Source organism: Triturus cristatus, chromosome 7 (assembly GCF_964204655.1).
Source record: "Triturus cristatus chromosome 7, aTriCri1.1, whole genome shotgun sequence".
Classification (NCBI taxonomy): Eukaryota; Metazoa; Chordata; class Amphibia; order Caudata; family Salamandridae; genus Triturus; species Triturus cristatus.
In genome coordinates, this window is record NC_140590.1 from 942,735,785 (window position 1) to 942,749,289 (window position 13,505).

The following is a 13,505-nucleotide window of genomic DNA, read 5'->3' on the forward strand; positions in this document are numbered from 1 at the left end:
AAACACCTGCTTTAATAAATCATTGCCGCCCAAGTGGGCGTGTCTTACCGCTACAGTTGGCATGTGCATACAGATACATTATGGTAAAAGCAGTCCAATCAACAAATTTAACCACAGTGGGTGATGTTAATGTTTCAAAATTACGCTTCTTTAAAAATCCTCAGTGGGTTGACGTCAGGTTCAAGGCGCTGTCATGGCACTCAGCAACCCTTTCGTGTTGAAGACCTCTGCTCCACTTGGCATTCGGTAGTCCGGTGCTTAGATCCACAAAATTTGCGGCGGGTCTTCCTCGCGACCGGGAAAAGGCCGCTAATATCCACAAAACAGAACAGGTTATCCCTTGTGAGGAAGCCACCACAGAGGATAAACTTCTATCCTACGAAGGCTCCACTGGCAGCACCCTGTCACCTCTGCTGTGAGGCTCGTGAGCAAGGGGAAACCCGAAACGGGTTGCCAGTAGGTAGTTATAGTTAGGACCAAGTTTCCATAGGAAGAGCATTTTTTGTTTTGCTTATAACTTTGGTGTCGTTTGATGAATCTTCATGAAATTTACCAATATAATTCTTTGTTCATATCAGCTCCAATGTGGGAAGTTTGGGAGTGATTCGTCAAGGGGGGGGCGGGAAAAAAGGGGTGTCCCAAAACGTGTTTTCTCCATGTTAATTTCCAAAGGAAAATATAGACAAGGCTACAGGTCGAACGGGTGAACGGAATTGCCCAACATTTGGCAGGTAGAAGGGTCTTGGTCTAGAAAGCACGCTTTTCTTTATTTGGTGTAAACCCGTTCAGTAGTTTTGGAGAAATATCACAATTAACAGATATCGATTTTTGGGAATTCTGCCATCTGATTGGCTGAGGCGTTACGAGCACGAGCTTGCTGCTTATTGGTTGTGAGCGCTGCGAGCGGTTGCAACTAGGAAGGGTTGGTCGCCACTTTGTGATTCTGTTGAAGCGAGTAAGGGGGAAAAAGGGCGAAAAGAGTAGGAAACAGGACGATAGGAGCACTGTAACCTCTGTGGGGGAGTGCGAAGCGAAGTAGTCACACCTACCGGTCTGAAAGTGCAGTGTTGCTCAGAGTGACATGGTACTGAGATAAGATGCTGCTACAGTCGGGTATGAAACCTAGAGCCTAAACCGGGAGGTCATTGCTGTAGAGTGATGTGCTCTGGTGTTTGTAGGATACCTGTGGAAGTAGTGTTAGTAGGCATTTATACCATACAGGGAGTGGGAAGCGAACTACTGAGCTCTACCGTGCGTTTATACTATATCGGAAGTGGGAAGCGAAGTACTATGCCTACCGGTGTGAAGACTCGGGGATCAAACCGAGCTGATTGTTATAAAGTGATGGGCTGTGGGCGCTGTAGCATACTGGCTGCTGTAGTATAACTGTAAGTAGTGTTAGTATGCGTTTATTCTATACAGGGAGTGGGAAGCGAAATACTCACCCCTACTGGTCTGAAGACTCTGGGATTAAACCGTGAGCTCATTGCTGTAAAGTGATGTGCTCTGTGTAGTATTTCAATGTAATTCATAGTACAATGTTAGTATGTAATGCTACTATAATGTAAGTATGTAATGTTAGAATGTAGGGCTGTCATGAGGGGGAATCTTGGGGAGTTTGTACTGGAGAAGACGAATGCCTTGGTGTCTGGTCCTGTTGGTGGCTGTTTAAGCTGCCTTCTTTTCCTGCAATAAATCTACTTAGTGGATCCACTGCTGTCACCCTGTTCACTACATAAATTTGGCGATGAGCGGGAGAAGGTGAAAAGAAGGCAGCACTCACCACAATTTTGCGCTTGCTTGCGTTGTGCTGAAGACTTGTTTCTTGGTGAATCTGTTTCTACTCATCCCAGGGTCGTCAGCTGATCGAACTATGTGATCCGACCTCTGGTAGGATTTATATTTTTTGATTTTGGGCTTCCTCTGCCTCTTCACTACACTCTGGTTGCTGTACCACACGTGTGCAAGTAGTATTAGTATGCGTTTATACTAATTCTGTAGTTATGCATTAAACAAAGCATCATGGTCCCATGGAGCACCACCTCCCAGGCGCAGGTCATACAATGTCCCGGGGTGTGCAAGCGCGGGACGTTTATGTTTGCTATTACAGGGCGGGAGCATTGCTTGCACCCTGTGATAGTAAATTCTTGTTTGCCTCGTTGATGCGAGAGGAGGAAAACCTCGTATTGTTTCAATAAAGCAGAACCGGATGGTAAAAATGGAGAAACAAAATATGAAGCGGGGTCTCACTCTTTCATTTAAATGAGCCCACTGGTGGGTAATGTTTCGGGGCCAATCCTATTATTATATTGCGGGGTCTCTGCAGCACTGGGGATCTTAATCTCACATGTAAATTAGGCTCGGGAGGGCACAGAGACGTTTCGCAGACTAGGGGATCGACACCGTTTTGAATTTACGAATTGTTCGGGGGGGCTTCGAGGCCAACTCAAGACCAGGGATCAGCAACCTCCGGGGCTTTATTTAAATATGTAGGGTGGGCCTCGCCAGTCCTTGAAGCCTCGGTGGCCCTAGGCAGTGCCTTATTGGTTCTGAAATCACACGGGCAGTACTCATGGTGTTATAAAGTGATACACTCATAGAACTCTTGCCGTTGTACAATTACCCAGGCTTCATTTATGAAATAGTCTGTTGGTTTATATTTGGTAGGTGCACTGGAAAATTCAACAAAATTTCCCTTATAACCTACTATCAACCTCCGATTTTCACAATAAACTACAGACAAGTGTTGTCAGAAAAAGAAGACTCAAACACTCAGTTATTTATTGGTAAAAAAAAAAAACTTTTATTAACACAACACAAATAAATGGAAATGTAACTTTATTAGAACAACAGTAAAACATGAAAGAAGTGGGTGGGACTCCTCTGGAAGCAGCGTACAAAACCTGCAAGACAAAAAAGAAGCATAAGTATGTGTGCCATGTCTAAGAGAAAAAGAAAGCTAGTGAGAATGAACGGAGGAAAGTGAGAATGGGACAGAGAGCGAGTGGGTGGAAGGGAGAAGGGGAGGGAGAGTAAAAAGAACAGAGGGAGGAGGAGACCGAGCGCCGGCCTACTGCACCCAGCCCTCACTGTTCACCTCCTGTCACCCGTGTGTCTGTGACGCTGGAGTCCGCGAGAACGTGTGCGGTCCAGCAAGTTCTTAAAATGAAACTGAGATATGAATGAGGCCAGAGATTACATTATTATGTATGGCAACATAGCTTGCCTGCACCTGTGCACCCGGGCTGCTGTACCCAAGCCCCTTTCTCCGCACTGTGCTGAATTGCAGCTCCTGCGCGCCGAGGCTTGACTGCTCACCTGCCACAAGCGGTGTGTCCAAGGACGTACCAGTGTGAGCTCCAACTCCGGGGTGCCGCTATCAGGGTGGCCCAGAAGGTCTCCGTTCAGGGACGGTGTCTTGATACCACGGTGGAAGGCGTCAGAATGCCCAGGGCATCTTTACGGGGTGACCACCCGCTCCGCCCATTTTTGGCTCCACTAACCCAGTGTCTGAAAAGGGAGAAAAAATATAATGTTGGAAATGTCTTGAGGTTTCTTTCAACGTTAATAGAGAACACCAGTTGAGTGCATCCTTCCTTCTTGAAGTATGATCTTCGAACTGTTAGTGGTAATTGCAGTTCAAAGAGGAGTTGGAGTGCACAAGAATACACAAGGTGAAATAATATGTTGTGCCTACATTCACATACAAAGGAACAGAGCACATGGTAGAATCATAATGTGCGTGTGTAATGCAATGGCGCAAGCCTGTGTGCATGTACACTTAGTAGTCAGCTCACTACAGTGCCCCAAAAGCCAACGCCACGTGTCTATAGGGCAGCGCTGCCCGCTGGCTCAGGCCTACAGTACGGTCCAGCAGGTCCATAAAATGAGACAGAGATGTGACTGAATAAGGTCAGAGATCACATCGGTACGCAGGGTAACATCGGTAGTTTGCACCTTTGCACACAGGCTGATGCACTCCACCCCTCCCGCAGCACTGCGCTCAACACGTGTCTGTAGGGCAGCACTGCCCTCTGGCTCAGGCCTACAGTACGGTCCAGCAGGTCCTTAAAATGAGAGGTCAGAGAACACATTATTAAGCAGGGCAAGATCGCTTGTTTGTACCTGCGCACCCGGCTGATGCACCCCACCCCTCCTGTAGCATCGCGCTCAACTGCAGCCCCTGTGCACCCAGGCCCCACTGCTCACCTGCAGTCATTGTTGTGTGTCCAAACAGGACGGGCAGCAGTGTTCACAATTCAGGTGCAGTGTTGATTGCAACGATGGTGTACGCCTTATGGATGCCTTTTTTTATTGCGCATTGTGATATGCGAGGTGGATGCGGCAATATCACCTGAGGCAGTGTAGAAGAACTGGGACATGTGGCGTAGTTGTTATCCTATTTATACGTACACAAAGTGGGCTGGGCTTGCGTATGCCAGGCGAGCGTAGGTGTGTGAATAATAGTTCCGGGTACCTGGGCGTTGTTCAGTTCCTGCCTGGCCAGGAAGTGTACTTATGTGTGTTTCTGTTGCAGTTTTGACGTCGCAGAATGCGCAATTTACAACTATCGCTAATGAGATGCTGTTCGAAAACATTGAATGGCCAACATCACCTGTCGTTGTCAAGGTTGTGGATATGCGCAGACACTCATGTCAATGGTGTGCGGTATTATTGAAAGTGTTGCTATCGCGAAGCGCACACATGTGAATGTGCTCGGATGGAGGGAGGATCAGCTGTGAGGCTACGTCATAAATAGTGATAATGTTCATTATAGTGAAGCAATGCATGCCAAACGTGAATCTGAAAGTCTCACATATGACACGCTACTATACTGGCAAAGCCTGACAACAGAGAATACAGCAATACAAATGTACACATTACTGTTTACTGTTTGTCACATGTGATCTAGGATGTGCACTCTGCCCGTGGCTGATGATACCCCTTCGGGCCAGCAATACCCAGACCGAAGGGCAGCACAATAATGTGCACACACACACACCAGGGGCATCGTGTAACACACATTTGATTTTTGATGTAACGTTTGAGATGCAGGGCCATCACATGTGGAAGGCTAATGTACAGACCATGAATATTGATCAAGATGATCGTTGCATGTTGTGTGTAGTAGAAGATATGTGTACACAGCAAAAAAACTTTTCAAAAAAGCTCTCTAAGCAGAAGGGGTGTGTCTCATCAAACGCTATAGAGAGAATGACTAAAATGGGTGGAGTCCTCCAACTGATACAATGGGAAATGTTATGAACTAATCAAATGCTTTTTTTTAAGGTCACATGGCAATCGCGCATCGAGGGTGCAAGGAGGCCGCACCCGACAAGATTTTGAGAAAATATATTTATCATAGTATAAGTTTATTACACTTAGAAATATATAAATGTTTCAAATATTTTAGATTATCTCTTGCTCTCATATACAGTTTAAAGTTATTTAGATATAGTTTTGAGACATAAAAAAAAGAACAAGGGAATGGCGTACCCGGCGTGACACCATACGTCTATGACGTAACACAGGACCTGGCAGCGTGCACTCGTCGCATATGGAACGCGCAGTGGGCGCGACCCCATACATACATGACGTAACGCGTGGCTTGGTACTGCATACCCGTCGGATACCTATGTAGCAGCTGGTGCGAACTCATACGTATATGATGTTACGTGGGACGTGGTGCCACGAATCCGTCGGATACGAAATGCGCTTTCTTTACGAGTTTAGCAATATGGCGGATAGGATTCGCGTGGTGATGGAGCTTGGTACACCACCGGTATGGGAGTGCAGTTTTCTCAACAACAAAAAAAAGATATACGTACTTTTGGGGAAGATATAAAACATTACTTAATTTTTAAAGTTAAAAAAAAGAAGTATAATAAAGTTCCAAAATATTACAAAAAAAATAGAAAAAATATAGGTTTTATAAACATTAAAATATGAAATTAACATTTAAAAAACCTTTGAAATTCACTGAAAAAAACATAGGTTTTACAGACGTTATAGTTAGGAATTAGCATTTAAAAAACCTTTGAAATTCACAAAAAAAACATAGGTTTCAGGGACATTATAGTTAGTTGGACATTTGACTCATATACAACCAGAGAAATTCGCCTGTTATAGTTAGTTGAGCTAACTATAACTCGCGCGCCCGCAATGCACTGCTGATGATGTCACATATTACATTACTCATGACATGGTCAGTGACATCACTGATGACATCACAGATGACATCTCAAATGACATCACTGATGACATCACTGATGACATCATTCATGAGATAATCTGATGCACATACTGATGCCCTAATATAAACTTTGATACACCCATTGTAAAATGCAGACTACAATTTTTGAAACTATACACAGAACAATGCCATATACTACATACCACTCACTGTTTCCTAGGTCTACACACCCATCCAGTCACTTATACATGTAGTTACTCATCAATACAGTAGTATAATATGCACTCATACATCTATACATGCAGTCACCCTCCAGCGCTCATCCATAGAGTTACTCACACACCTAGTCAGTAATGCAAAGCATCAATCACATATCCATTTACTCATGTATACAGTTATATACACCAAGTCTGTTATTTATAGACACACCATATCACTTATTTATAGAGATACTAACACATATTTACTGTCTTATACAATTGCTGATACAAGCAGAAACTCATTTATACACAAACTCTTCAAATAACTTACTCTCATGTATAGTCATTTATATACTCCAACACTCACTTATAGTGCCTTAAAACATATGTAGTTAGTCACATATATACCACTGAGACATTCATTCACTCACCAACACACCCATACACACAGTAACTCATCCATACAGCCCTTCCCAGATGCGCTTTTGAATCCATATAACCAGTGAATCACCCACTCAGACATCTATGCACAGAGTCATATACCCCCACCCACCCATACAGACACTCAGGGACGCATACAGATACTCAGACAACAAATCAATAACCCATGTAGATACTCATGTAGCTATTCAGCAACCCATGCAGTTGTTTACACACCAACTGAGAGACTAATACAGACTTTCACACAGTGTAGTCACTAACCCATGCATTCAGTAAGACACATTCAATCACTCACTTACACAGTCAGTCACGCACCTACTAAATAATCCCTTCAGGCACTTGTAAATGCATTCATTCTTCAATATACCTTGGCATAGATATATATGACAAATAGTGAAGGGCTGTGTTGTGGTGCCATAGTGATGAGTTAGTGGGAGTGGGAGTGACTGTGTAGGTAAAGAAGTTGATGTGTGACCTGTATGGGTGAGTGTGTGACTGTGAGTGGCTGTAAGGGTGAGTGACTGGTTGTATGAGTAGCTGTATAGGTGAGTGAATGGTTGAGTGTGTGGCTGTAAGAGTGAGTGAGTGTGTGTGTGAGGGGCTCTAGGAAGGAGTGAGTGGGTGTGTGAGTACTGATATGGATCTGTGAATGGGTATGTGAGTGGCTGTGTGGGTGTGTGAGTGGGAATTGAAGAGGTTTTATGGGATGTAAGTGGGTAATTGAGTGGTTCTGTGGATGAGGTCATCAATGATGTAATTTGAGATGTCATCAGTGATGATCATCTCATGAGTGATGCAATATGTGAGGTCATAAGCAATGCATTGCGGGGGAGTATGTTATACTCAGCTCAGGTAACTATAACTGCTGAATTTAACTGAAGTTGTACAAGTGAAATCTGAACCTAAGTATAATGTAATGTAACCTTTTTTTCAGTGAATTTCTAAGTTTTTTATTTATTCTATTACCTGACTATAACGTACCTGTAACCTTTGTTTTTATTAGCTATAGCTTCTGGGCCAAAGAGTATGTGAGAAAAAGTGGAATTGACATGGACTTGGGTTTGGAAAATGTGTATATTAAATGGTTTGGTCACAGAGGTTTAAAGCGGCACCAATTGCTGCCTTAGTTGAGAGTTTTGCACATTCCCAATATCTAGACCTCTTAATAGTGCATTGTGGTGGCAACAACCTAGGCCCTATTACTGGTGTTGAGTTGGAAATTGCAATGAAGAAGACATTTAGCCAATTAATGGCACTTTTTCCTTGCTCTGTCTTGGTGCACTCCAACATATGTCAAACACAAAAATGGAAGTGGTCAAATAAATTCTGTCCACAGATTGACAAAGCTAAGAAACATGTTAATAACGCTGTTTCTGCATACCTCAGGGACCATAGCGTGGCCTCTATCTACAGCAACAACCTGTATTTCGATATGTACTCAATCTGTAGAAGTGATGGAGTTCACATTACAGAAGAAGGCAACAGGGTGTTTCTCAGCAACCTGAAACTCTGCATCCGCTCTTATCTGTAGATGACATATACTTTCAAGAAGCACAAAGGCTCTCTTCAGAGCCATTCTATTGCCCAATACTAAATATTACTTAGTTTAAATCTTTAAAAAAAAAAATATATATATATTATTTTTTTCCGGTGTCACGATTCAGTCGGAACTCCGCAAACCAAAAGTATGAATTCAATGCGCAACTACGCATTTAAAATGTATGAATGTAAATTTCATACTATACAAATTACAATCACTTTCAAAGTGATTTTCCAACTGTCTAACTATGTGAACAACTGGATAGATAAGCCTGAGTAAGTCTGGAAGTACATATATCAATGTCTAAGTGAAAGTGTGCCTAAAGAAAATATTCTGTAAGTGGGTATGTGAGTGGATGCATGAGTGTTTGACTAATGCATGAGTCTCTGAGTGTATCTGTGAGTGGGTACATGAATCTCTCAGTGGGTCTGTGAGTATAAGCATGAGTGTCTCTCTGTCGGTATGTGAGTAGATGCATGAGTCTCTGAATGGGCCTGTGAGTGGGTGCATGAGTATCTGAGTGGGTCTGAAAGCACATGCATGAGTCTCTAAGTGGGTCTGTGGGTGCATAAGTCTCTGAATGTTATTGTCAATGAGTGCATGAGTCTCTCAGTTAATCTGTCGGTGAATGTGTGAGTGTCTGAATGGGTCTGTGACTGGGTGCATCAGTCTCTGAGTGGCTCGATGGGTCTGTAAGTGGGTGTGTGAGTGAGTCTATGAGTGGGTGCATGAGTCTCTGAGTAGGTTTGCAATTAAATGCATGACTCTCTAAGTGTTTCTGTTAGTGGGTGTGTGAGTCTGAGTGGGTCTGCAAGTGGGTACATGAGCCTCTGAGTGGGTGTGTGGCTAGGTGTCTGAGTGAGTCTGTTGGGAGGGGTCTGAGTCTCTGAGTGCCTCTGTGAGTGGGTGTATGTGCTGAGTGGGTCTGTGAGTGGGTGTATGACTGTCTCAGTGGGTCTGAGAGTAGATGCGCGAGTCTCTAATTGGATCTCTGAGTGGGTGCATAAGTGTCTGAGTGGGTCTGTAAGTTGGTGCATGGGTCTCTGAGTGGTTCTGTGAGTGGTTTTGTGAGTCTCTGAGTGGGTCTGTGAGTGGGTGTATGAGTGTGTCTGTGACTAGTTGCATGAGTCTCTGAGTGGGTCGGCAACTGGTTGTGTGAGTTTATGAATGAGTCTGTGAGTGAGTGCATACATCTCTTAGTGTGTGAGTGACTGGGTGCATGAGTATCTGAGTGGGTCTGTGAGTGGGTGCATGAGTCTCTGAGTGGGTGTGAGAGTGGATGCATGAGTCTGTAACTAGGTCTGTGATTCAGTGCGTTGGTGTGTGAGTGGATCTGTGAATGCATGTGTGGGTCTCTGAGTGAGTCTATCAGTGGGTGCATGAGTCGCTGAGTGGGTCTGTGACTGGGTGCACATGTCTGAGTGGTTCTGTGACTGATTGTGTGAGTTTCTGAGTGGACCTGCCACTGGGTGCATGACACTGTGAATGAGTCTAGGATTGGGTCAGTGATTGTTTCAGTGCTCCTCTAAGTGGGTGTGTGAGTGTCTGAGTGCATTTCTCAGTGGGTGCATGCACCTATGAGTGGGTATGGTAGTGGGTGTCTGAGTCTCTGAGTAGTTTTGTGAGTGGGTATATGTGTGTGAGTGGGTCTGGGTGAGTCTGTGAGTGGGTACATGAGTCTCTCAGTGGGTCTGCAAGTGGGTGTGTGAGTCTCTGAATGAGTCTGTGAGTGGGTGAATACGTCTCTGAGAGGGTGAGTGACTGGGTGCATGAGTGTCTGAGTGGGTCTCTGAGTGGGTACATGAGTCTCTGACTGGGTGTGTGACTGGGTGTGTGACTGAGTGGGTCTGTGAGCAGGTGTATGAGTCTCTGAGTGGTTCTTTGAGTAGGTGTTTGAGTCTCTGAGTGGGTCTGTGAGTGTGTGTTTGACCATCTCAGTGCATGGGTCTCTGAGTGTTTCTGTGAGTGGTTTTGTGATTCTCTGAGTGGGTGTATAAGTCTGTGAGTGGGTGTGTGAATAGGTCTGTCAGTGGTTGCATGAGTCTGTGAGTGGGTCTGCAAGTGGATGTGTGAGTTTATGAATGAGTCTGTGAGTGGGTGCATATGTCTGAGTAGGTGAGTGACTGGGTGCATGAATGTCTGAGTGGGTCTGTGAGTGGGAGCATGAGTCTCTGAGTGGTTCTGTGACTGATTGTGTGAGGTTCTGAGTGGGGCTGTCACTGGGTGCATGACACTGTGATTGAGTCTCTAATTGGGTCAGTGACTGTTTCGGTGCTCCTCTAAGTGGGTGTGTGAGTCTCTGAGTGGGACTCTCAGTGGGTGTATGCATCTACAAGTGGGTATATGAGTGGATGTGTGACCGTCTGTCTGCAGCCAAAAACAGCTCTCCTCCTGTCATGTGGATTCGTGTAGCAACGCGTGTGAGAAAGTGCCATCTTTCTTGCATGGAATGCACCACTTTTTGCTGAATTGCTGAATGTACTTTGACTAAGTGTGCCCTGAGCTCCTGCCAATCAGGTGCCCAGGGCTTATGTTCCTTCCCCAAAAACTATACTGAAACCTACAACCCAAATTGGCGAACCCTGGCCACATGTCAGCCCTTGGTAAATTGTACACTTGGTACCCAGGGCCTTGTGACCAGGGAAGGCCTCTAAGACTGCAGCACTTATTGTGCCACCCTTAGAGGCCCTGTCCCCTAACACAAACACACTGCCATTGCAGGCTGAGTGTCTGGGTACAGGACAAAACAGAGAGTCGACATGGCAGCCTACAACATACACTGCCCTGGCATACATCAGCCACCCCTCTAGCTGGGTGCCCTATGCCAGTGGTGTGGGCACAGGAGCATGAGCCCTGTGCCCCTACAGTACCCAGGTCCATTCCTGGGCACAGTAAGTGCAGTGCTGCCATTTAAGAGTATAAGGTGCTGGGAGATTGTCAAACATGAACACCACAGCACCATGATGGCTCCACTGAAGACTGAGAAGTTTGGTATCAAACGTCTCAGCACCTTAAACCCGCACTGATGCCAGTGCAGGATTCAATGTGCAAGCCACAACAGAGGGCATCTTAGAGATGCCCCCTGAACCTAACCTATAATCCACGTCTGGTCTGAGGGGCTGCCTAGGCTGCCACACAGCAGACATGGTGCTGGACCCCTGGGTAGAGAGCCATCCGCTCTCCTGGGCCTGCAACAATGCACATCCTGGGCGAGGTGCTAGGTCTCTTCCCCCAGGATGGGCAGGGGAAGCTTAAAAGGCATGCCGCCTTTGTGAGCTTCTCCAGGCCACTTGCTGTACTCAGCAACTGGCCCCTACCGGTTCTCAACTCCCACTCTGGTGGGAAGACTATCCAGAAACCCCAAGGAAGGACATGCGAGGTGGATGCGGCAATATCACCTGAGGCAGTGTAGAAGAACTGGGACATGTGGCGTAGTTGTTATCCTATTTATACGTACACAAAGTGGGCTGGGCTTGCGTATGCCAGGCGAGCGTAGGTGTGTGAATAATAGTTCCGGGGACCTGGGCGTTGTTCAGTTCCTGCCTGGCCAGGAAGTGTACTTATGTGTGTTTCTGTTGCAGTTTTGACGTCGCAGAATGCGCAATTTACATTAATGCAGCATGTACCGGGAGGGCGGCAACTATCGCTAATGAGATGCTGTTCGAAAACATTGAATTGCCAACATCACCTGTCGTTGTCAAGGTTGTGGATATGCGCAGACACTCATGTCAATGGTGTGCGGTATTATTGAAAGTGTTGCTATCGCGAAGCGCACACATGTGAATGTGCTCGGATGGAGGGAGGATCAGCTGTGAGGCTACGTCATAAATAGTGATAATGTTCATTATAGTGAATCAATGCATGCCAAACGTGAATCTGAAAGTCTCACATATGACACGCTACTATACTGGCAAAGCCTGACAACAGAGAATACAGCAATACAAATGTACACATTACTGTTTACTGTTTGTCACATGTGATCTAGGATGTGCACTCTGCCCGTGGCTGATGATACCCCTTCGGGCCAGCAATACCCAGACCGAAAGGCAGCACAATAATGTGCACACACACACACCAGGGGCATCGTGTAACACACATTTGATTTTTGATGTAACGTTTGAGATGCAGGGCCATCACATGTGGAAGGCTAATGTACAGACCATGAATATTGATCAAGATGATCTTGCATGTTGTGTGTAGTAGAAGATATGTGTACACAGCAAAAAAACTTTTCAAAAAAGCTCTCTAAGCAGAAGGGGTGTGTCTCATCAAACGCTATAGAGAGAATGACTAAAATGGGTGGAGTCCTCCAACTGTTACAATGGGAAATGTTATGAACTATCAAATGCTTTTTTTTAAGGTCACATGGCAATCGCGCATCGAGGGTGCAAGGAGGCCGCACCCGACAAGATTTTGAGAAAATATATTTATCATAGTATAAGTTTATTACACTTAGAAATATATAAATGTTTCAAATATTTTAGATTATCTCTTGCTCTCATATACAGTTTAAAGTTATTTAGATATAGTTTTGAGACATAAAAAAAAGAACGAGGGAATGGCGTACCCGGCGTGACACCATACGTCTATGACGTAACACAGGACCTGGCAGCGTGCACTCGTCGCATATGGAACGCGCAGTGGGCGCGACCCCATACATACATGACGTAACGCGTGGCTTGGTACTGCATACCCGTCGGATACCTATGTAGCAGCTGGTGCGAACTCATATGTATATGATGTTACGTGGGACGTGGTGCCACGAATCCGTCGGATACGAAATGCGCTTCCTTTACGAGTTTAGCAATATGGCGGATAGGATTCGCGTGGTGATGGAGCTTGGTACACCACCGGTATGGGAGTGCAGTTTTCTCAACAAAAAAAAAAGATATACGTACTTTTGGGGAAGATATAAAACATTACTTAATTTTTAAAGTTAAAAAAAAGAAGTATAATAAAGTTCCAAAATATTACAAAAAAAATAGAAAAAATATAGGTTTTATAAACATTAAAATATGAAATTAACATTTAAAAAACCTTTGAAATTCACTGAAAAAACCATAGGTTTTACAGACGTTATAGTTAGGAATTAGCATTTAAAAAACCTTTGAAATTCACAAAAAAACATAGG